Source organism: Canis lupus, chromosome 5, assembly GCF_048164855.1.
Source record: "Canis lupus baileyi chromosome 5, mCanLup2.hap1, whole genome shotgun sequence".
Taxonomy (NCBI): domain Eukaryota; kingdom Metazoa; phylum Chordata; class Mammalia; order Carnivora; family Canidae; genus Canis; species Canis lupus.
The window spans coordinates 78,566,427-78,591,114 of record NC_132842.1 but is presented as its reverse complement, the minus strand read 5'-3'; the positions used below and the strand labels follow the sequence as shown (position 1 = coordinate 78,591,114).

At 39.2% G+C, this 24,688-nt stretch overlaps 1 protein-coding gene and 1 long non-coding RNA gene across 8 annotated transcripts in view; one reads left to right on the top strand and one right to left on the bottom strand.

The window, feature by feature from the left end:
- Positions 1-24,688, bottom strand: part of EIF4G3 (eukaryotic translation initiation factor 4 gamma 3) — a 330,571-nt gene that overhangs the window by 268,190 nt on the left and 37,693 nt on the right. The window lies entirely within an intron of this gene.
- LOC140634268 (uncharacterized) overlaps positions 7,359-24,688 on the top strand; it is a 32,405-nt gene continuing 15,075 nt past the window's right edge. The window contains exons 1-2 of the long non-coding RNA XR_012031786.1: positions 7,359-7,609; positions 16,170-16,339. This is a non-coding gene — a long non-coding RNA (uncharacterized lncRNA). The remainder of the gene's footprint in view (positions 7,610-16,169; positions 16,340-24,688) is intronic.

The following is a 24,688-nucleotide window of genomic DNA, read 5'->3' as shown; positions in this document are numbered from 1 at the left end:
GCATTAGACTATAAAACACAGTCTCATCCTCAAAGAGCTTACAATTTAGTTAAATTATGTACATGTATAACAAATAACCATTCAAGAAATGTTTTAAGGAATGCCAATCAGTAATGTCAGTGGCTGTGTAGTACTTCAGAAAACAAGTTATTTGTGGACTACAGTGATCAGGAACCATCCACAAGGAAAAAATGACTAAAATGGACTGTATAGGAAGTTTAAAATTGAGAAGTAAAAGACCAAAAGGCTTTCTAAGTAAAGAAAACACAAACATAGAGACAAGGATGTACCTGGAATACTCTATCATTACATATTTTGACTGACATGGGTAATCTAAGTAAAGAGGAGGTCTACATAAGACCAGAAAGACATAGGACATAAGAACCAGAAAGGGCTCCCAATTCTACCCACATTCCTCCACAGATGAAAAAAAGTGAAACTCAGGAAAGTCACCAAATAAGGCCACAAAGTACGTAGATGGCAAAGTTAAGATTAAAATCTAGGTTTGCTGATGTTTATGACTGAACACTATCTCCCTACTGAGTATGAAGTAAGCGCAGAATGACCTAAGAGAAAACATGCAGCAGATATTCAGGCAAAGGTCCAGGTGAAGAAACAGTATGGATTTGTTATCTTAAAAATATGGTTTAAACTTAAAGGGACAGGTGAAATCTTGGAGAATTATACAGAAGAAAACAAAAGCCAAAGACCAATCTGAAAAACTATACAAGAGATTATGCCCTCTTCCCCCCACATACCTGTTTTAGCTCACAGAATGAACACTACTACTACCATTTTGTCACACCAGTGGATGTGACATGGTGTCACTGTGCCTGTGGTAGGTAGGCCATTTTTGTTGCCTCTCCTCCAAGCAGTAAGCCCTGCAAGACAAGCCCTGACCTAGACTCCAAATGTCGCATGTTCCGTTGGTGACTATGTTAAACACAAGAAGTTAGAAGGGAAGAAGCAGCAGCATGCTTTGGGATTTGAGGGAACCAATGTGATCATCTTTCTACCACTTCAAAGTTCTAAAAAGAAAAAAAAAACTGTCAGAGAGAAATAACAATGCCAGTTTTACTACTGATAAAAGCTAGCCTAAAGAATTTAGATTGTGCCCAGGAATAAAATGCGCTTCCTACTTCCACTGGCCCAAGATCTTGGGACTTGAGTAGAAAATATTCCAGCTGGTTGAGTAGAACACACATTTACCTAGCTAGCTACTTTGCGGAATACAGAGAACATAAAACAAGAGCCACGAGTATGAAGAGACCTTCAAATCTTTAACGCCGTTCTCACTTGAGACTTTCAAGAAGCACAGAAGGCTTCTTACCGATAGAGGAAGTCCCAAGAATATACTCATTCAGGCTCTAAGAACTCATTCATAAGGGAATCAATTTGATGTCCAGTGATGTGAATCAAGGTCCTGGTTCTCGGGATGCCTAGGTGGCTCAGAGACTGAATGTCTGCCACCAGCTCGGGGCATGATCCTGGAGTCCTGGGATGGAGTCCCACATTGGGCTCCCTGTAAAGAGCCTGTTTCTCCCTCTGCCTGTGTCTCTGCCTCTCTCTGTGTTTCCCATAAATCAATAAATAAAATCTTTAAAAAAAAAAAAAAAAAGGTACTGGTTTTCAACCTTGGCTACACAGAATCACCTGTACAGCTTTTAAAAATCCCAGTGCTCTGAGGATCCCTGGGTGGCTCAGTGGTTAAGCATCTGCCTTCAGCCCAGGGTGTAATCCTAGAGTCACAGGATCGAGTCCCACGTCGGGATCCCTGAATGGAGCCTGCTTCTCCCTCTGCCTCTCTCTCTCTCTCTCTCTCTGTGTCTCTCATGAATAAATAAATAAATAATTTTTTTTTTTTTTAAATCCCAATGCTCAGGCTGCACTTTAGAGCTAAATGAGAACCAAACCTTAAAGTGACAGTCAGGTTTTTAACTCTTTCCAAGTAACTCTAGGTGCAGATGTGGTTAAGAACAACTAACATGGGATGCCTGCGTGGCTCAGAGGTTGAGCATCTACCTTCGGTTAGGGCAGGATCCTGGAATGCCGGGACCAAGTCCCACATCAGGCCACTTGCATGAAGCCTGCTTCTCCCTCTGCCTATATCTCTGCTCTCTCTCTCTGTGTCTCTCATGAATAAACAAATAAAATCTTTAAAAAAAAAAAAAAAACTAACATAAAACAAGAGAAGCCAAATGCTTCTTAAGGTTTCTGAATGAGTCATGAACATGGAAACAGCAAGTAAAGAATAATTCTGCAGCAATTTTGTACTTATAATAAAAACAAACACTAAATGTTCAAGAAACAGCCAAAAAACTTTTTTTTAAAGATTTTATTTATTTATTTATTGAGAGACACAGAGAAGCAGAGACACAGGCAGAGGGAGAAGCAGGTTCCACGCAGGGAGCCCGACGCGGGACCCAATCCCAGGTCTCCAAGACCAGGACCTGGGCTGAAGGTGGCGCTAAACCATGGAGACACCTGGGCCTTCTCCAAAACACTTTTTTACTACCAGCAGCTCAAGAAAGTATATTAGAGGACACCTGGGTGGCTTAGTCAATTAAGCTTCGGCCTCTTGGTTTTGGCTTGCGTCAGGATCTCAAAGCCCCAAGTCGGTCTCAACACTCAGTGCAGAGTCTGCTTGTCCCTCTCCCTCTGTTCCTCCCCCTTCTCTCTTCCTCTCTCTCATAAACAAAATCTTTAAAAAAAAAACTGTAACAAATATGGTTAGTATAGAAAAGTTCTGAACAAGTCTCAGGCACAAAGGAAGGTATCATAACAAAGCCAAGAACACGCATATGAGGGACACCTGGATGGCTCAGTCAGTTAAATATCTGACTTCAGGTTAGGTCATGATCTCAGGGTCCTGGGTTGGATCCCCATGTCAGGCTCCATGGTCAGTGGGGAGTCTGCTTGTTCCTCCATCATTCCTCCAACTTTTGCTCAACCCCCCCAAAATAAATAAATATTTTTAAAATGTATGTGCATTTGAAAAAGAAAAGGCCAGAGTACGTAATGGAACAGGAACCTTGAGAGAGATGAAAGGAAATGGAAACAAGACCAAAAAGAAAGTGAGAGTTATCTGTAAAAGGAAAGACAACTTTCCAATGAAGTTGGATGAAAACATCAACATAGAAATAGTTTCATAAAGAACTACGAAAAGAGGTGCCTGAGTGGCTTAGTAGTTGAGTGCCTTTGCCTCAGGCCATGGTCCTGGGGTTGTGGGATCCAGTCCCACATCGGGCTCCCTACAGGGAGCCTGTTTCTCCCTCTGCCTATAGGTGTCTTGGCCTCTCTTTCTGTGTCTTTCATGAATAAAGGGATAAAATCTTAAAAAAAAAAAAAAAAAAAAAAGAACTAGGAAGATTTAATACACTTATTTCCTCACCTTACATACTCACTGCTTTGCTGTTCTTAGCTGAGACAGTGAAATTTGATGTATTGGTAAGAAATACAGGAAGAACTACACAGGGGAAACTACACGCTTGACATACATGTAAAATATCTTAACAGAGAAAACAGGAGGAGGAGATACTGCAGAATTTCCTTTCCTATGCTCTCTACCACTGATTTCCCAGACACTCTTATTTTCAAAATCATACTAATTAATAATAAGGATGTGTGTACCTCCATTTCTCATTTTTTTTTTAGCAAATAAAAAAAAAAAAAGGCATCAACTCCATTATGCTAAAGTTTGACAACACCCACAAAAATCTGCCTTGGAAAAAAAAACACACTTTTAAATATGCAATTCTGGGGATCCCTGGGTGGCTCAGAGGTTTGGCACTTGCCTTTGGCCCAGGGTGTGATCCTGGAGACCTGAGATCGAGTCCCGCGTCGGGCTCCTGGCATGGAGCCTGCTTCTCCCTCCTCCTGTGTCTCTGCCTCTCTCTCTCTAGGTAGGTAGGTAGGTATGAATGAATGAATGAATGAATGAATGAATGAATGAATCTATCTTTAAAAAAAAATAAATATGCGGGATCCCTGGGTGGTGCAGCGGTTTAGCGCCTGCCTTTGGCCCAGGGCGCGATCCTGGAGACCCGGGATCGAGTCCCACACATCAGGCTCCCGGTGCATGGAGCCTGCTTCTCCCTCTGCCTGTGTCTCTGCCTCTCTCTCTCTCTCTCTCTCTTTCTATCATGAATAAATAAATAAATAAATCAAAAAAATAAAATAAAATAAAATAAAAAAATAAATATGCAATTCTGTGGCACCTAAACCAAGCTAATTAAAAATCATTCATTTATGGGCCATCTAGGTGGCTCAGTCAGTTTAAGCTACCGACTTTAAATTTCAGCCCCAGTCGTATCTCAGGGTCCCAGGATTGATTGTCAGGTACCATATGCAGAAGATACAGCACAGATTCTCCCTCTCCCTCTGCCCCTCCCCCTACCCTGCACTCACCCTCTCATTCTAAAATAAGTAAATAAATCTTAAAAAAAAAAAAAAAAAAAAACACTCATCCCTAACATACATAAAATGGCCATTTTGGTATTCATTGTCTAGTTTAGGACAAAGTTAATTTCAATCTCATTCCAAGATTTTCTACCTCAGCTCAGATCATCACTAAACCTACTTAATCCCTGTACTCCTCCATCTTCATAAAATTCATTTTTTAACTTAAGGTATAACTGACATGGAACATTATAATAGCTTTACAGGTAAAACAACGATTTAGTTATCTGTGTATGCTGCAAATAATCACTGAGATAATTCTAATTAACATCCATCACAATAGTGCTTTTCCTTGTGATGAGAACCTTTAAGATCTACTCTCTTAACAAATTTCAAATACGCAATACAGTATTATTAACTATAGTTATCACGGTGTACATGGCATAACTTATCTACTTTATAACTGGAAATCTGTGCCTTCTGACTCCCTTCACCCATTTTGCCCACCCCTACCCCATAACTCTGGCAACCATCAATCTGTTCTCTTTATCTATAAATTTTGTTTGGGGGTTTTGTTTTTATTTTAGATTATACATAGACGTACAATCATACAGTGTTTTTCTTCATAAAGGTTTTTGTTTTTTTTTTTAAGATTTTATTTATTCATGAGAGACACAGAGAAAGAGCGGGGGAGCACAGACACAGGCAGAGGGAGAAGCAGGCTCCATGAAGGGAGCCTGGCACAGGACTCGATCCCGGGTATCCAGGATTACACTCCAGGATCACACCCCGGGCTGAAGGGCAAAGCTAAACCGCTGAGCCACCTGGGCTGCCCCATAAAGTTCTTTAATGCTGGTTTTTCCAAGGAAAAATGAGAAAGAAAACTTTTTGTGTGGATATTGACCACAATTACATGATTGGAATTTTTTTTTTAACTTTATTTCAGAGAGAGACAGTGCATCCACGAGCAGGGGTAAAGGCAAAGGGAGAGGGACAAGCAGAATCCCTGCTGTGCAGGTATGCTGAAGCAGGGCTGGATCCTAGGACTCTGAGATCATGACCTGAGGCTATCTCAGATGCTTAACTGGCTGAGCCACCCAGGCACCTCAACTGGAATATTTTAAAGACTGACATTTCAGGGACACCAGGTGGATCAATTGGTTAAGCCTACAACTCTTGATTTCAGCTCAGGTTGTGATCTCAGAGTTGTGGGATACAGCCCCAAGTGGGGCTCCACATACAGTGCAGAGTCTGCTTAACCCTCTCCCTGTTCCTCCCCTACTCGCACACTGTCTCTAAAATAAATAAATACTTTTTTTAAATTTCAGATTATGTCACTAACTTGCTCTTCAAAATAGTTTAGAATCTTTATTTTTATTTTTTTAATTTTTTTAAGATTTTTTTATTTTTATATATATATATACACACACACACGATAGACACTGAGAGGAGGGGGTCAAGAGAGAGAGAGAGAGAATCAGAGAGACAGAGGGAGAAGCAGGCTCCATGCCAGGAGCCCAACGTGGGACTCGATCCCAGGACTCTCAGACCATGCCCTGGCCCAAAGGCAGGAGCTAAACTGCTGAGCCACCCAGGGACCCCCTTAGAATCTTATACACACATTTAATGCTTCTTTTTTTTTAAAGTTGGGGTGCCTGGGTGGCTCAATTAAGCATGTGCCTTCAGCTCAGGTCATGATCTCAGGGTCCTGGATTGAGTCCTGCATCAGGCTTCCAGGTCAGAACAGAGTCTGGCTTCTCCCTCTGCCTCTGCTCCTCCCCAACCTTGTGTACTCTCTCCCTCTCTAATCTTTTTAAAAATTTCTTTTAACTTCAATTCCATTTGTATTCTATTGTCCTACAAAACCTTTCAATTTTGTTTCGTAAGAGTTTAATTGGGGATCCCTGGCTCTGCCTTGGGCCCAGGGTGTGATCCTGGAGACATGGGATCGAGTCCCACAACAGGCTCCCTGCATCTCTGCCTCTCTCTCTCTGTCTCTCATGAATAAGTAAATAAATAAATCTTAAAAAAAAAACAAAGATATAAAAAAAATTGTGTGGTATGAATCACACAATGCTGAGTAAAAGAAACCAGACACAAAAAAGAAAATTCTGTGTGATTACATTAACACAAAGTTCAAGAACTGACCAAAAAAGTTTAAAAAGCTATGCTATTAGAAGTAGGTCAGTGGAAGCAGATACTAACTAGAAGGAAACATGGGAATCTTCTGTGGTTCAGTTCTATAAATACTCCACTTCTTCCTATTTTACATCATTATTTTAAGTTTGTGAAAATTATTCTGCTGTTCACTAACAACTGTTTTGGGATGGTTTGTTACAAAGCAACAAATAAACTGCATCTATGCACAAACACAATTCTTCCATTATAACAAACTTAGGAGGCAACATTATGGCCAACTTTCTAAACTCCATTTATAAAATGAAGTTGCTGGTAAAATTAACTGAGTCAATCCCTTACATAGTAGTTGGCATAGACTCAGTACTCAATAAAAAAGTTAGCTTTGGGGTTACTGTTATTCCTTCAGAACTCTCTAAATATGCCATATTCATTTCCCCTCCAATTCCCCCCCTCCTCTACTTCCCTTTGCCTCACTCTCATCACCTAGCTTTTCCTAACTCACACAAATCCTAACTAGTTCTCAGGACCAAAGGTAAATCCTTCCTCTCTAACAATTATTCTATGACCAGTCTTACCTTCAAATCTCCCTTTTCTAAAATCAACTATATTTACTGACTACACAGAACAGCTAAACAATAACATAATTTATTATTAATGTATATATTTGTTTTGTTTACCTTAAAAGAATCCTGTTTCACTTCTCCCACATGCTCCCCAGTACATGAGAGAAGACACAATAACCTAAGTAGAATTTACAAACTATTAGGTCCATCCATTAATCTGTCACACAGATGAGTAACAATAGGAGTGTTCCAATTGGATACCCCCCCACACACAGGATCTTCTACATATTCTGAATACTTAGTTGACCACTGAAAAACCATTCTACCACTTCAAAGTCCTACTTCAATGCCCCACCAAGGAATTAGGTAAATAGCATAAAAAGGGGGATGGAGATAAAATTTCACATCCTAAAATCTGAAGCTCAGTAAGAGCATGCACCTATGCTATAAAAACCAAAGGCTAATTGTTCTACCGTGATCTGTTCCTGGGATGAAGAGAGATGCTGAAGGTAAGGAGAAAGGCACCATGTTGGAGAAAAGAGACTCTCAGCAACGGCAGAGCATTGCGGGAAGAATGAGAAAATTAAACCCAACAATAATAGCACAACACTATTGAGCACACCCTGAAAGTTGGGCTCCACACTAAGCATGTATATGCACTTTTCATTTGAGGCTCAAAACAATTTGTGAAGTAACTGCCATTATACCCATTTTACTGATTAGGAAGCTAAGGAACAAAGATATGTGGTGGCTTTCCCACAATCACACAGCTAGTAAGAGTCAGAGCAGAGATTCAACCCAGGTCACCTGACTTCCAATTCCAAATAATTCTATGGCCACCATCCTATTTTCCCCTATAATGAACTCATGCATTTATAAATAATGGACTTAAGGATTGGCGAGCAGCTGAACCAAAGCTATATTTCAGTTTGAAAAGATACAGAAGTTTTAGTAAACTCTTAATGATAGTACTTCTTCCACTACATTATAAGAAAACTACTCTATGCCAAAAAATAAATTTTAATTATTAAAGACAAAATTATGTGAACATTTTTAAGATACCAAATAATTTTTACCTCCCTATATGTTGGAAAACCAAAATCTAAATGACTAATTCAAACCATGTAACCTCTTTTTCTGTTGATTCATTACCAGTTACGAAGTACAGGGTGAGAGAAGGAAAAGGACTTTTTCGTGAATGCCATAAATTAGTTGGAATTTAGTCACAAATGTAAACTTGTTATTTTTCTTTTTTTTTTTTTTAATTTTTATTTATTTATGATAGTCACATACAGAGAGAGAGAGAGAGAGAGGCAGAGACACAGGCAGAGGGAGAAGCAGGCTCCATGCACCAGGAGCCCGACGTGGGATTCGATCTCGGGTCTCCAGGATCGCGCCCTGGGCCAAAGGCAGGCGCCAAACCGCTGCGCCACCCAGGGATCCCTAAACTTGTTATTTTTCAAATAAACATCTCATTATTTAATATGCTTTCAGATACCTAATGTTTTAATACTTAAGACACTTAAGTATATCTGTATCTGTATACAGATACAGAACAAATTTCCTGCCAGGTCAAACAATATTTTCTTTTTCAATTTGGGCTAATTCAAGTTCAACTGTGATTCAATTACTTCAGACCAGGCCAATATTATTGAGCACTTTCATGTAAGAAAATAACACGAATTAAATGTGTGAAAAATTTCTTTCCACTGTATTTAACACATCAGCTGGAAGCTTAGTCTGCCAGTTTGCATTACACATGTGAATAATGTGTAACTGCACTTACACTAGTGGCAATGCTGAGTTTCAGACTCAGGCATGACTTAAATCATGATGAATTTGGAGGCTAGAAATTTACAAGCCAAAACCACTGTGAAGGCAAAACTGCATAGCTGGAAATAGAATGTAAGAGTCATATAAATCTAATGCCAATTAAAAATAAAATCCTCTAGAAACTGCTATTCCATTTGATACCAGGCTTTTGCTATTGAGATGTCTTCGTGACCCTCCTCATTCTCTCTTAATGGTGAATTATCAAAATATTTAAAATTGTAAGACATTTAACAAGTCTCAAAAGATCTGCATTCTTTTTATCTGCCCTAGCCCACAATGACTCTGAACCAGTGAATAACTAAATAAAGTAATAATGACATATTAAATAATGTAACACAAGACATTTGAGAGGGGAGAAAAAGGAATCAAACAAAAAGGAAATATTGATGACTTTAGCACTTAAACTGAAGTAGAACAGAGGATCTGGGCCAAAAACTTGGCTTAACACTTACTGGCACTAAAGTAAAAAAGAAAAGAATAGTGATGGAAACAAATTGCTCTAAATGATTTTTGTTTAATTTAAATTTTAGGTGGGGGCCCCTGCATGGCTCAGTTGGTTAAGCCTCAGACTCTTGATCTCAGCTCAAGTCTTGATCTCAGGGCATGAGTTCAAGCCCCATGTTCAGCTCCACCCTGTAATGTGGAGCCTACTTTAAATAACAATTTCCGCAAGTCTACATCCAAAGCAAAACACATTACCAAAAACTGTACCCAAGCAGCATCAAAATTCGAAAGAGAGGCTATTTAATTACATATTCACTTTTAGAGCCACTGATTTCTCAATAACTGTATACACATTAAAATGCTAAAATGCAAATGATCAAATCTGACTTACGCATGTGGAGTTTATGAGATCTAGAGAACAGCTTTTTTAAAAAGGAGATACTGGGACACCTGGGTGGCTCAGCAGTTGAGCGCCTGCCTTCAGCCCACATGGCATGATCCTGGAGTTACAGGATCAAGTCCCACATTGGGCTCTCTGCATGGAGCCAGCTTCTCTCTCTGCCTATGTCTCTGCCTCTCTCTGTGTCTCTATGAACAAATAAATAAAATCTTTAAAAAATAAAATAAAAATAAAAAGGAGATAGAATAAAAAGATCAAGAGGGGGGGCAAACCAAGAAACAGACTCTTAACTACAGAAAACAAACTGAAGGTTACAAGAATGGAGGTGGCCACATGGGGGCAATGGGTTAAAAAGGTGAGGGGATTATAAGGGGTTCACTTGTGATGAGCACTGGGTGTTGTATGCAAGTGCTGATGAATCACTATATTGTATACCTGAAGCTAATATAACATTGTTATATTGGTTAACACTGTTAACCAACTGCAATTGAAATAAAAACTAAGCAAGGCTACACTACAATAAAGTAAATTAAAAGAGGAGACACACAATTAGAAGTATAATACCGTGGTCAGCTTAGCAAACAAGATAGTATGATAGTTCATCACATTTAAAGAATTAAGCTCTTGGAATGTAAAAGCTTTTGATAATTACAGACCTAACTAACAAAGTTTAAGATTTTATTCGAGAGAGAGAGAAAGTACATGAGCAGGGGGCAGAGGAAGAGGAATAAGCAGACTCCCTGCTGAACAGGGAGCCCAATACAAGGTTCCATCCCGGAACCCTGAGATCAAGACCTAACCCAAAGATGCTTAAACAAGTCGGCCACTCGGGCAATCCACTAAGTTTTTAAAATAGTATAAAAGCCGTAATATAATATATATAAAGATGTTCCATTAGCGGGCAGCCCAGGTGGCTCAGCAGTTTAGCACCACCTTCAGCCCAGGGCATGATCCTGGAGGCCCCAGGAACGAGTCCCACGTCGGGCTACCTGCATGAAGCCTGCTTCTCCCTCTGCCTGTGTCTCTGCCTCTCTCTCTCTGTGTGTCTCTCATGAATAAATAAAGTCTTAAAATAAAAATGCTCCATTAGCCTACAAATCTGACTGGCTTAATTATTCAAACACAAATTATTTCTGTATACTAGTATCAGACCAATTTCAGGGACATATTAACACTTAAAATTGTAATGGTCACTAGTTTATTCCAAAATAGAAAACCAAACCAGGCATATCTTGATGATCTAGGAGATAGCACATTCCAAAAGAATCATTCAGCTGCTGACAAAACTACTTTGAAACAAAAACAAATAGGGAAGACCTAGAAATAGTGTTAACACACTGTAAAAACACTTCACTTTGTTATGACAAAGGGCCTTAAAAACAAAGGCTTATGGTTACCTACATATTCCATATAATATGAATAGCTCACATTATTAGGCACTTACTACACGAGCCTTTGTTCTATGCACAGTAAAAGAAACCTAGAAGGAAGTTCCATTATTTTGTCCCATTTCAGGGAGGACAACTGAGGCACAGAAAAGCAAAAACAAAACAAAAAACTTGAAGTTTGGAATTCAAACCTAAATATTCTGACTCTAGAATCCATAGTCTTAGCCACAATACCACGCTACATTTATATAAAGTATTAATTAAGAAGAGACTTAAGCATTACATCAACATACGGGAAGCAAAGGCATCAGGTATCACAGTTAATAACATTAACAGAGATGACTCTAGCTCAGCTGATGAAGTAGTTGAGTTTGCCTTTGGAATTCTCAGTTCTATACCCTAACCAATTTTGCCTCCCTTAGTGGCATTCTACTTCCTTCCTTCATAGGCACCAAGCATCTATAGCATCGCTGAAAACAGTAAAAGAATGAATTTCAGTCACAATATACTTTAATAAATAAGTCACCAAAAATAATTCAGACTTCGGGAATTATTATGATTTTATCACAACAATAAATTACTTAAGATAAAAAAAATGATCTGAAAGTAAAATTTAAGATACTCTAGGAAACAGAATAAGTATTTTGGAAGAAAACTGTTTTCCTGGTATCAGTAGTCAAATGGAACAATTTAGTAAAGTAGATTAAGATGTTAATTACAGAATCTAGGGGGGTAAGTATATGTAAAATCAGGCTAATTCTTACAAAACAAAAGTCATATAAATATCATCTCTGCTCTAAACCCTCTAACAGTTTCTCTTCTCAGAATAAAACCCAAAATCCTTCCGATTTCCTATGAGGGAATACCTGTACTGGCCCCTAACTTCCTCATCTTAATTATACGGGCCTCCTTTAGCTGCTTCAAATGTGTATGGATGGTATAAACTTCATAGATCTTGCACCTGCTGTTCCCTCTACCTGAGACACTACCCACAGATATGCTGACATTCCCACAACTTAAACCTCCACTTCCTTCATATCTCTGTTCAATTTTCCCCTTAAAAAAGACTTCTTTGATCACCCTAACAACTCCAATGTCTTTATACCCTGCGTTATTTTTCCACACAGCACTTATTACCATAGGACTTGACATACTTAGTACTATCTTTCTAAACCTGCTCTAGGTGATCCCTGGGTGGCGCAGCGGTTTAGCGCCTGCCTTTGGCCCAGGGCGCGATCCTGGAGACCCGGGATCGAATCCCACATCGGGCTCCTGGTGCATGGAGCCTGCTTCTCCCTCTGCCTGTGTCTTTGCCTCTCTCTCTCTCTCTCTGTGACTATCATAAATAAATAAAAATTAAAAAAAAAAAAAAAAAAAAAAAAAACAGAAGTCTGGGCAGCCCGTTGGCTCAGTGGTTTAGCATGGCCTTCGGCCCAGGGCGTGATCTGGAGACTCAGGATCGAGTCCCACTTCGGTCTCCCTGCATGGAGCCTGCTTCTCCCTCTGCCTGTGTCTCTGCCCCTCATTCTCTCTCTCTCTCTCATGACTGAATAAATAAAAGTTTAAAATAAATAAACAGTTGTCATATATATTACATACTTCACTATGAAGTATTACATACTTCACTATTTATGCCAATAAAAGTAAAAACTATTTCTTCCTACATTTAAAAGGCACCCACACAAAAAAAATAAAAAAATAAAAGGCACCCATGAAAATAAATTTATATTAAAAATTTGAACATTGTCAATCTTGTAACTTTGCTTTCATCCTGATGAGGCTCAGATCCATATCTGCAACCCACATCCAGCAACCATCAAGAGTCTTTGGCATTTATTTCAATCGAATACTCAAGCTCTGTTTATCCCTATCCTGTTTTCCCTTTGCTTTGATTTCCTTATCTAGTTTGTTTACCTAGCATTATCACAAGTATTTTTGTAAACCACACTGAATCCTTGGAATAAAGTTTAGCACAGATTGATAAACTAAAGATTATCATTAGAGGGATGCGTGGATGGCTCAGTGATTGAGCTTCTGCCTTCAGCTCAGGGTGTAATCCTGGAGTCCCAGGATTGAGTCCCACAACATCATGCTCTTATCCCACATTAAGATCTTAAAGATCTTATTTATTTATTCGTGAGACACAGAGAGAGAGAGAGAGAAAGGCAGAGACACAGGCAGAGGGAGAAGCAGGCTCCATGCAGGGAGCCTGGTGCAGGACACTCCACCCCGGACTCCAGGACCACGGCCTGGGCCAAAGGCAGGCGCCAAACCGCTGAGCCACCCAAGGATCCCCCAAATAAATAAAATCTTGAGAAAAAAAAAAAGAAAAAAGAAAAAAGAAAAAAAAAACAGTTCCTAAAAGCTAAGTGTAGAAGAGTAACACTTTCCCAACTGAGTGCCCTAGATAAAATGTGTGTCTACACTCACTCACTTGCCAGCTCTTTTCAAAGGCCTGCACTAGTCCTCACAAGAAAGACTACATTCATGAGGAAAAGAAAAAAAAAAAAGAGTCCCACTCAATATTACAGGAGTGCAGGAAGTGATCAGCCATCATTGAGAACAGGCACAAATACCCACTAGCTTCCCCAGATCTTTTTCGTATGAAGCAAAAACCTCAGGCCACTGGAAAAGAGGCAACGAACATTCGCACTGCCAGTTCACTGGCAGATATCTACTGTTGCCAGGATAAGAAGAAAGCAAATTCCTCCAACCCTGTGGGGAAGGGTAAGAAATCATTTTGGGTCTAAGACCCAACACTGATATACCAAGCACAAGTCTCCTATTGCTGGGTGAGGGGCAAAAAACTCCATCCAAGAACGACCAGAAATACAAGGTAAACACTGACTGCCAAGGGAAAAAGGAAAGGAAACAATGATAAAGCCCAAAGGTGCATAGGGTCTGCCTAACACTAAGGCTGGACTGGGATAACCACATCCACAATCCTAACACCAAGTAGCCAGCAAGAGCATTCTACCACCGGACTAACATTGGCCACCACCGTAAGATTCTGAAGCCTGTGGCACACTAAAGATAATGACAGCAACAATATACCCCCAGACTAGCTCAACTCAGGATAAATTTGACTCAAAACTCACCACAATGGCCCAATAGAAGAGGCATACCAATTTTCAAACATAAATACTACTTCCCTCAGTCTCTACTATATTATACAAAATGCTCAACACTTAAATAAAAATTATGAGACACATATACACACCAAAAACCACCAATACTGAAGAGAAAAAGCAATCAATACAAGTAGGATCACTTAGATACTGGAAATAACAGGATTCTTTTTTTTTTTTTTTTAAGATTTATTTATTTATTCATGATAGAGAGAGGCAGAGATACAGGCAGAGGGAGAAGCAGGCTCCATGCTGGGAGCCAATGAGGAACTCGATCCTGGGACTCCAGGATTGCGCCCTGGGCCAAAAGCAGGCGCTAAACCGCTGAGCCACCCAGGGATCCCCAACAGACAGGATTCTTTTTTAATTATGATGATTAGTATGTTAAAGGACTTAGTGAAAAAGATGGACAACATATATGAACGGAGATAATTTCAGGAAGGAGATGGGAGAATATTTCTAAAAATCAAATGGCAATGCTAGAAATAAAAAAATACACTGTCAGACATAAAGAATTCTTTCAATAGACTCAATAATAGAGTAGACCAGATAATGAAAGAATCAAAGAACTTGAAGATAAATGAAGACAAATTGATAAAAATTACCCAAACTGAAACACACACTGAGAAAAAACAAAGCAAGCATCCAATGTTGAGGGACACTATCAAATGGTCTAATATACATATAAAATGAAGTCTCAGAAGGAGAAAGTAAAGAGACTAGGGTAGAAGAAATACTTGGAGAGAATGGTCAAAAACTTTCCAGAAACAGGGGCACGGGCGTGGCTCAGTCACCTGAAATTGTCTACCTTTGGCTCAGGTTGAGATCCTGGGATACTGTGACTGAGCCCCCTGTCAGGCTTTCCCGCTTAGCAAGGAGACTGCTCTTCCTTTGTCCCTCCCCCTCTGCTCATGCTCTCTCTTAAATCTTAAAAAAAAAAAAAAAAAAAAAAGAATTTTCCAGAAATAATGGATATCAAACCACAGATGCAACAAGTTTAGAAAAATCCCAAGCAGAATAAATACAAAACCAATCAACAAACTCAGATGTCTAGCCACATTAAAGTCAAACAGCTTGAAGGCAGCTAATAGGCTGCAACGCTGGATATTAAATATATACTCAAGAACAAAGATAAAAATTGTTATATTGTCAGAGATTATGCAAGCCAGAGGACAAGGGCTTTTTTCACTACTTCAAAATAGTAGAAGAAAAAAACTGTCAACCCAGAATTCTATACACAGGGAAAATATTTTTCATAATGAAGGCAACATTAAGATTACTATCAATACAAATAGTGTTCTCCATGCCAAATTAAAGATAAACAGTCGGGCAGCCTGGGTGGCTCAGCGGTTTGGCGCCGCCTTCAGCCCAGGGCATGATCCTGGAGACCTGGGACTAAGTCCCACGTCAGGCTTCCAGCATGGATCCTGCTTCTCCCTTTGCCTGTGTCTCTCTCTGTGTCTCTCACGAATAAATAAATAAAATCTTTAAAAATAAATAAATAAATAAAAATAAAGATAAACAGTGCTAGGTCTTTTTTACTTGAAATGCAATAAATATAGTAAAAGTGTCTTTGCTCCCAAAATAGGGTTGAAAAACAGAGGTTATTTTCCATAACATTCAAACATTTCCCTCACCATTCAAATGAAAGTTTATTATCTCCTTAACATCCTACTAAAAACCCTTCCTGTTAACTCTTCTCATTCAATCTATGGCTATGGAAAAACTGAAGGAATTAAGAGGAATTAAAAAAACCTTGGGAAACATGCTAAATCCTAAAAACTATTCTTTCTGAATAATGGAATTATGGTTGATTTTTTTCTTCACATCTTTTAAAGCTTGCAAATTTCCTATATGAACATTATTTTTGTTTCAGATGGAAAAAATCGTATTAAAAATAACAATCTACCAGAATCAAGTAATACTGCACTTTATGGACAGGGATGAGTTTAAGTACAAACCCTTCTTTCTTCATGGTTGATGTCTGTGCCACACCAGCTTGGAGTATCACCACTACTTACAGAAAAGTGAATGCAAACCAATCAGGTAAAACAGGCATACCTTCTACCATACCCCTACCTTTCGGAGTATTTAAAATCAAAAGGAGAGGCACCTGGCTGGCTTAGCTGGTAGCACATGCAACTCTAACTACATGAAGCACACGCTGGGCAGAGAATATAGTTTAAAAAATTTTTTTAAAGAACACCTTCTAGGGCAGCCCCAGTGGCGCAGCGGTTTAGCGCTGCCTGCAGCCCAGGGCGTGATCCTGGAGACCCAGGATCGAGTCCCACGTCAGACTCTCTGCTTGGAGCCTGCTTCTCCCTCTGCCTGTGTCTCTGTCTCTCATTCTCTGTCTCTATGAATATATTAATAAAATCTTTAAAAAAAATATTGTCACTCAAAATTATGTTTTGAAAGAAAGAAAAGAAAGAAAAAAAGAAAAGAAAGAAAAAAAGAAAAGAAAAGAAAAGAAAAGGAAAAGAACACCTTCTAGCTTACATAATCCACTCCTAATCATCTTCAACAATTAAAAAAGAGGCTAAAAACAGGCTGAGCTTTCAGGCAGCTTTTTTTTTTTAAATATTTTATTTATTTATTCATGAGAGACACACAGAAAGAGGCAGACACACAGGCAGAGGGAGAAGCAGGCTCCCCGCAGGGAGCCTGATGTGGGACTTGATCCCAGGACCTGGTGATCATGACCTGAGCTGAAGGCAGATGCTCAACCACTGAGCCACCCAGGCGTCCTCAGGCAGCTTTTTAAACCTAAAGACCACAAATACCAAGTTCTGAAAAATATTTGATATGCTGACAATAAAGCATTTGCAATGGTTCAAGGTACATTAAATACTCTAGTCCTCCCCATTATCCTAATAACACAAGTACCACTATTCCCATTATGCCTAAGGAAATAGGAATATCAGAATTTAGATCCTTAAAGACCACTGTCATAATCTGTATTATCCTTAGTTCTTGAACTAAATTCCTTGATTTCCACTGTGTTCCAATGTCACTTGCTTCTTCTCTGCTTATGCCTATCTATAGTGAAGAATCATATTTAATAATACCTCAAAAAATAATTTTACGTCATTGAGCAAAATAATTTTAAATGATCTTGTCCTTACCCTTTAGGAGATTAAAATCTTAGGAGTTCAAAATATTAGCCAATAATACTTAGAAAAGCTCTTTGAACTAAATGTTCTTATTTCTCAAAATGAAACTTAATGATTCTATCCAGAAATACAAAGTTGGAAGTTCAGAAAACACTTCACAGGCTGAAAAAATATACACAAAAGAATTATGACCTAAGAATTCTGATTTCTGGGGAACCTGAGCGACTCAGTCGGTTAAGCGTCTGCCTTTGGTTCAGGTCATGATCTCAGGTCCTGGGACTGAGCTCCACATCAAGCTCTCTGTTCAGCAAGGAATCTGGTTCTCTCTCTGTGCACTCTTTCTCTCTCTCTCTCCCTCTCAAATAAATAAGCAAAATCTTAAAAAGAATTCTGACTTCTTCACTCTAAAACTAAAACGATTTGAGAAAATTAAATATAGGGAACACCTGGGTGGCTCAGCAATTGTGCGTCTGCCTTCAGCTCAGGGTGTGATCCTGGGTCCAGGGATGGAGTGTTAGTTGAATCTAAATCTAAAGAAGATCTATGCTGTCATAGGCTCCCTGGGAGAACTCGGCTTCTCCCTCTATGTCTCTGCCTCTCTGTGTCTCTCATGAATACATAAAATCTTTTTTAAAAAATGAAATATAGGGATCCCTGGGTGGCGCAGCGGTTTAGCGCCTGCCTTGGGCCCAGGGCGCGATCCTGGAGACCCGGGATCGAGTCCCACATCGGGCTCCCGGTGCATGGAGCCTGCTCCTCCCTCTGCCTGTGTCTCTGCCTCTCTCTCTCTCTCTCTCTCTCTCTCTCTCTCTCTCTGTGACTATCATAAATAAATAAAAATTAAAAAAAAAAATTTAAAAAATGAAATATAAATATATAATAAGTATATAAAGAAATACACTGGACTAACAAATCTCAAATTCAGGATAACAGTTACCTTTGATGAAAGAGAGGAGCAAGTGATCAAGGAGGGTAACATGCTGAGGGCTTTAATTATATTGTTATTTTAATAAATTTTATTTAAATTTAATTTTAAATCTGATTAATTTTAACAAATTAATTTGTGAAGCTGGCTGATGAATACATAACACCGGGTTTGCTGTATTATAATGTACTTTTGTATATCTGCAGTTATTTCAAAATAGTTTTTTTTTAAGATTTTATTTATTTATTCATGAGAGAGAGAGAGGCAGAGACAGAGGCAGAGGGAGAAGCAGGCTCCCTGTAGGGAGCCTGATGCAGGACTCAATCCCAGGACCAGAGGATCACAACTCAACCACTCAGCCACCCAGGTGCCCTTCAAAATAGTTTCTTTTTAAGTTTTCAAAGCAGATGTACTCTCTGCATCTCCCTAGACACAAATCTGTATTTTATGTAAAATATAATCATCAATCACACAATTACTATGGATTCTAGAAGGAAAATTATATCCAATCCCACACACTAAATTTATGCACTAATTCCACTCAGGACAAGTAAACGCCTTTTGTAATAGAAAATAGTATAGCTCATTTTCATCATCTATATAATGAGGTCAATACCACCTACCTATTCACCGCAGTTTTATGAAAAGCAAATGGGACAAAAAAATGTACAGGCAACATAGAATACGTTCATTGAATATTAGTTATTATTAATGGCAAAAAAATGTAAAATGCAAAAAATATGACACTGTATAAAGTATTTACCAACTGTAGAATCTTCGCATGTAGACTCATTCCTGATGTATACACTATCATTTTCTTCTGCTCCCAATTTGTAGAGTAAGGAATGGCTATATGTGTAACTAATATGAGTGACATCAATACATCCAACTTCCAGAAATGCAATAAATCATGCTACAAATCTTCCCAGGCAGGGTGTAAAGCCATTTTAAGTACAGACTTCTAGTAAGTATTAGTGTCTTAGTACTGAGCACTGAGAAACTCTAGGGAAATAGAAACAAAAAAACATAGTTCCCACCTTAAGCAGTTGGTTTAGTGGAGAAAACAGATAAATCAATAAATCTATCCATAGCTGTTTGTAGAGCAACTAACCCAGATGGGAAGAGGTGTGAAGCATGACCGCATTGATTGGTACTCCTTGCCACGTATCTCTTCTTCATCCCCTCCCCTCAGCCCTGCTAGTCTTGGTCCTCTCTGAAATCAGTGGGTAAAGCAGTATTTATCCTACAGATACACTACAGAACTGCATGTTTCACTGGGTACCACTAGGCCGCATGGAGCTACTGAGCATTTGAAATATGGATACTACTAAATAAGATACACTGTAAACGTAAAATACACAGTGGAGTGAAAAAAATCTAGTACAAAGAATGTAAAATACAGTATCTCACTAATAATTTTTATAATGAGGGGCAGCCCCGGTGGCGCAGTGGTTTAGCACCGCCTGCAGCCCAGGGCGTGATCCTGGAGACCCTGGATCGAGTCCCACGTCGGGCTCCCTGCATGGAGCCTGCTTCTCCCTCTGCCTGTGTCTCTGCCTCTCTCTCTCCTCTCTCTCTCTGTGTCTCTATGAATAAATAAATAAAATCTTTTAAAAAAAATAATAATTTTTGTAATGAGCACAACTTAATATTTTGGGGGCACCGCAGTGGCTCAGTCCATTAAGCATTTGACTCTTGAATTCAGCTCAGGTCATGACCTCAGAGTCATGAGATCTAGCCCTGCATCAGGTCCATGCTCAGCAGGGAATCTGCTTGAGATACTTTCTCTTCCTCCCCTCTGCTCTCTTTCTCTCTAAAATGAGTAAACCTTTTTATAAAGATAATATATTGTATATACTGGGTTAAAGTATGTTACTAAAATTGATGTCAGGGCACCTGGCTGGCTGTCAGAGGACAGTATGATTCTTGATCTTGGGGTCATGAGTTTAAGCCCCACATTAGGGGTAGAGATTACATAAATAAATTTTAAATTTTAATAAAATAAAAAAATTGATTTCACCTGTTTCATTGTACCTTTTTTTTAATTATTTATTCATGAGAGACAGAGAGAGACAGAGACAGAGACACAATAGGCAGGGGAGAAGCAGGCTCCACACAAGGAGCCCAATGTGGGACTCGATCCCAGGACAACAGGATCATGCCCTGAGCCGAAGGCAGAGGATCATGCCCTGAGCCGAAGGCAGACGATCAGTCACTGAGCCACCCAGGCATCCCTCTTTTTACTTTTTAATATGGCGACTAAGAAACCTAAAACTACATAAGTGGTTCACACATTTCTACCAACAAATAAATGATCTACAAAAAAAAAACAAAATAATACATAATGTACTTCAAAAGCATTGTTAGTTGAATCTAAATCTAAAGAAGATCTATGCTGTCAGAATTCTAATTACCTGAAATATGTATTTACAGTCTGACAATGAAATTCATTAACCCAACAAATTAAAATCACAAACTCTACTTTCCTAGATTGATATGCAGTAAAATTGTTCCTCTTCCTATTACAATGAATTACAACTAGGATCAGCCCAGTGGAGGTGGCTGGGTGACTCAACTGGTAGAGCTTCTAACTCTTGGTTTCAGCTCAGCTCATGATCTCAGGGTCCTGAAATTAATCCATACGTTGCACTCTACACTCAATACAGTGTGTGCTTAGAATTCTCAAAAAAAAAAAAAAAAAAAAAGAATTCTCTCTGCCCCTCTATCTCTATCCCCCAACTCACTTACAATCTCTCTAAATATAAATCTTAAAAAAAAAAAAAAAAAAAAAAAAAAACCTCAGTGTACTACAGTTCATCAAAATCGTATCACATCGGGCAGCCTGGGTACCTCAGTGGTTTAGCGCCACCTTTGGCCCAGGGAGTGATCCTGGAGTCTCGGAGTCAAGTCCTGCATGGGGCTCCCTGCATGGAGCCTGCTTCTCCCTCTGCCTGTGTCTCTGCCTTTCTCTCTGTGTGTCTCTTTAAAAAAAATAAATAAATAAATAAAAAATTTTAAAAATTTTAAAAATTTTAAAAATTTTAAAAATTTTAAAAATTAAAAATAAAAATCATACCACATCAAAATCCAAGCTCTTTTTATAAGACTGACAGAGACATAAACTGGAAACAAGACAGTTACTGATGAATGCAACAGATTCATATTTTTATTTTTTTAAGACTTTATTTATTCATGAGAGACACAGGCAGAGAGAGGCAGAGACACTGGAAGAGAGAGAAGTAGGCTCCATGCAGGGAGCCCAATACGGAACTCAATCCCGGACCCCAGGATCACCACCTGAGCCAAAGGCAGACGCTCAACCACTGAGCCACCCAGGTGTCCCTTATTTCTAGTTTTTATTAAGAAAACTCTACCTGCAATGTAGGGCTCAAACTCACAAGATCAAGAGTCTCGTGTTCTACTGAGCCAGCCAAGTGCCCCATGAATGCAACCCATTTAAATTACCTTTAAGTTCATAGTTACAGACATTTTCCCCTGAGGCTAAAGCCAAAGCTCTTGCTCTTCAATGTTTAGAGAAAAGCTATGACAATTAATTCATAAGGTACATGACTCACAGTGACCTGAGTTCCTCTAGAGTGAGCTGAAGGAAAATGAGGACCAGTGTAAGATCAAAGACAGATAATCCTTTTTTTCTTAATATTTTATTTATTTATTCATGAGACACGCAGAGAGAGAGAGAGAGAGAGAGAGGCAGAGACATAGCCAGAGGGAGAAGCAGGCCCCCCTGCAGGGAGCCTGAGCTTAACCACTGAGCGACCCAGGTGCTCTGAGAATCCTTAATACCCTCCTTCCCCAAGCCAAGGAGATATACATGGCTCTGAGAAGGTTCTAAAGAGATCAAATGAAAGAGACTATAAATGGATCTTGACATCCAGGGGCCCTAAGAAGTAACTAGGCATTTCCTCATCTCTGTAAGAACTCCCATAAAGATCAGTCCTAGAGAAGCTGTTAAGAACTGTTACTCTTGGGCAGCCCCGGTGGCGCAGTGGTTTAGCGCCGCCTGCAGCTCAGGGCGTGATCCTGGAGATCCTGGAGACCCTGGATCGAGTCCCACGTTGGGCTCCCTGCATGGAGCCTGCTCCTCCCTCTGCCTGTGTCTCTGCCTCTCTCTCTCTAGCTGTGTCTCTATGAATAAATAAAATCTTAAAAAAAAAAAAAAAAAAAAGAACTGTTACTCTTCTCAGTAATCATTCTTACTTAGAAGCCCTAGAGCCCTGGAAATTTGACCTCAAGGACCTATGCTATATATATGGCCAAGAATCACAGACCCAAGGCAATCTCCATGTCACTACTTCATAACATAAACAAAATGTTATCTGAGGGCAACACATGGCCTTAGAAACTGCCCAAAACTGCACACCCTGAATTTAGGGGTGCCTAGTCGCTCAGTCGGTTAAGCATCCAACTACAGATTTCACCTCAGGTCATGATTTCAGGGTCATGACATCAAGCCCTGTTTGGGCTCCAGCAGAGTCTGCTTAAGATTTCCTCTCTGTTCCCTATCTCCGAAGGCATCTCCCCCTACTCATGCTCTCTCTAAATAATTAAATAAAAATCTTTTAAAAACATTAACCATTTTGGCCAAACTGCAACCCTAATGATTTATAATTCTGTTATACGGGATTTTCACAAGAGAAAGCTAATTTCATCACAAACAAAGATCTATTAATTCTATACAAGGTTCGGGATTAAAGCACAAAACTACTACGACTGACAACAAACACTTAAAATTAATAAAGGACGAGAGAGAGAGAAAGTGGGGGGGGGGGCGGAGGGGGGCAGAGGGAGAGAGAACCAGACTCCCCACTGAGGATGGAGCCCAAAGCAGGGCTCAATCCCACAACCCTGAGATAATGACCTGAGCCAAAATCAAGAGGTACACAAAACCAACTCAGCCACCCACAAGCCTCTATACTGGTAAGGTTTTGACATTTACTTAGGTAGCTTGCCATGTCCTCAGCCTAAAATTCTTAGGTGAATATCGAATTTTGTTGTTTCAAAGGGCACAAATCCCTTCTTTGTAGAGATTCTATGTATGTAATTTCTTTTCTCTAAAGATACAAGAAAGCTTTTAAATCTGTTCCACTGTGAAAACAGAAAATACCAAATCTAGAGGTGAACTTTCTATGAAATATGTCAAATGATATGAGAACTTTATAATAATACAAAAAGGCAAAGGAAATAAATGGTTAGCAACATAAACATTTTGTTACATATATATTTTTATCCTCCATGTTTATTTCTATAGTTCATTACAATATTCATATCTACTTAGACATGTTAAATGGAAAACTATATTTCAAAAATATTAACTTTATAAAAATGCAAAGTAAAACAGTAATTTTACAATAATAAACAGGGGAGGTGGGGAGAACAAGTAGATGAAACTCTGTGAAGATTCATTCCACCTTCACTGCCACTATTTTTTTAATTCATTACTTGGGGGACTCCTGGGTTGCTCAGTGATTGAGCGCCTGCCTTTGGCTCAGGGCCTGATCCCACTGTCCCAGGACTGAGTGGCACATCAGGCTCCCTACATGGAGCCTGCTTCTCCCTCTGCCTACTGTCTCTGCCTCTGTGTCTCTCATGAATAAATGAATAAAATATTTTTTTAAAAATTCATTACTTGGGATTTCACCCTTCTTTGACATAGCTAACAAAGATTTTACTCATAATTACTGAATACCTTAAATGAATATACTATTAAAATTTAATTGTTATTTGGGTTATGACTCAACTGACTTAAGAAAGCCAATTCATTTACTTTTACTATCTTTCTTTTCAACCACTAGCAAATGTGTGACAGACTTGTTTTTAGTTTTAATGATCCTGTTCAACTGTCTCATGTGAATGTGTTCAAAAAGATTAAAGCTAATTTGGAAAGATACTATGTGTCTTAAAAGGTGTAGCTGTCACCCTCTCTTCCATAAGGGTCCAAGGTATATATAGTGGAGTAAAGAACTAAGCAAATGGTAAGTACTGAAAAAACAATTTTAAAACATTATAAACTCCACTGACTAAACACCACTTATGAGCCCAACAATACTCTGGGCATATCCTCAAAAAAAACATATGTGTGGGATGCCTGGGTGGCTCAGCAGATGAGCACCTGCCTTCAGCCCAGGGCATGATACTGGAGGCTTCAGGGCGTGATCCTGGAGTCCCAAGATCGAGTCCCACATCAGGCTTCCTACATGGAGCCTGCTTCTCTCTCTCCCTAGGTCTTTGTCTCTCTCTCTCTCTCTGTCTCTCATGAATAAATAAAATCTTTAAAAATTAAAAAAAAAAAAAAAAACGCATTTGTGCTAGGGAACACCTGGAAGGCTCAGTTGGTAG